This window comes from Suncus etruscus, chromosome 15, assembly GCF_024139225.1.
Source record: "Suncus etruscus isolate mSunEtr1 chromosome 15, mSunEtr1.pri.cur, whole genome shotgun sequence".
Classification (NCBI taxonomy): domain Eukaryota; kingdom Metazoa; phylum Chordata; class Mammalia; order Eulipotyphla; family Soricidae; genus Suncus; species Suncus etruscus.
Genome location: NC_064862.1, coordinates 53,737,822 through 53,738,959, shown reverse-complemented (window position 1 = coordinate 53,738,959; position 1,138 = coordinate 53,737,822). Strand labels below are relative to the sequence as shown.

The following is a 1,138-nucleotide window of genomic DNA, read 5'->3' as shown; positions in this document are numbered from 1 at the left end:
AAGGAAAACCAAAGAAGGTAGATTTTCAGGGGTGAGGATCATCTACTACTGAATATAATTTTTCTTTTCAAAGAAGAAGTTGGCCAACTCAGTGAGGGAAGCTCTTCTATAAACTGTAAACCCATTTGTAAATCTCACCACTGGTAATGTGTCGGAGGAATGGGCTCCCCACTTACTTCTTTGACTCAAAGACAAAGCCCCAAGTTGGCTGCTGTTAGGGCAGCTGAAATGTTATTTTATATCTTTGGTCCCTGTTTTGCAGTTATTTTAAAGGAGAAGGGTAAAGGTACTATTAAACTATCAACCATGCCTTAAGGAAAGTCTCATTCATCATTAAGTGGAGTCTGTGTTTTGCTGTGGTTTGTATTTAGCAATCCACCACCAAGTGGAAGATTTTACTTTTTTCTTTTCTTTTCTTTTCTTTTTTTTTTTTTTCTGGCTGTGACTCCAGTCAGGATCCAAGGAGGAGTCTGTACAATCTCCTTTCTGGGTTTTATGGAGACTTACTTTGCCCTTCTGTATTAGCCTCTTAAAGCACTGAGTCAGCTTTAAAAGGGCACTGGAAAGGGTGTAAATATAATTTATTCTTAAAGAAGAGATTTATGTTTTTCCTTCTTTTCTTTTTTTTTTAACCTCTATACTACTGTTTTTTTTTTTTTTTGGACTGTCCTGGGTAAATACAAATAAACCACAAGGTAAGGGACCGACCATTTTGAGAAAGGCAAAGGTAAATTCATATCGAACATCCATATAGAGTTTATGACTGAATTTGTTTCCAGTCTTAGGAAATTTGAGATTCCTTGACCAAAGTACTCCCTGGTTAGTCAGTATTATTTAACTTAAGATCTCTTTGATGACAGTAAAAATTGAATATTTTCATAGAGAAAGAAACCAAAACTGTTGTGAGCCCAGATATGGGCTATACTCTGGTTATTTTTCCATTCTGAATTTTGACTGAGTATTTTCTGAATTTTCTTTTCCACGTCTTAAATAAAAGAGAACTCAGAACAAAAAAAAATGACTTAGAAAACATTAAAATGGGGCCGGGAAGGTGGCGCTAGAGGTAAGGTGTCTGCCTTGCAAGCGCTAGCCAAGGAAAGGACCACGGTTCGATCCCCCGGTGTCCCATATGGTCCCC

General features: G+C 37.3%; 1 non-coding gene across 1 annotated transcript; it reads right to left on the bottom strand.

Moving 5' to 3' along the window:
• Positions 1 to 437: 437 nt before the first annotated feature.
• LOC126031430 (small nucleolar RNA SNORA26) lies at positions 438 to 560 on the bottom strand. Its single transcript, XR_007503304.1, has one exon. It is a non-coding gene; the product is annotated as a small nucleolar RNA SNORA26 (small nucleolar RNA).
• Between the last annotated feature and the right edge of the window lie 578 nt (positions 561 to 1,138).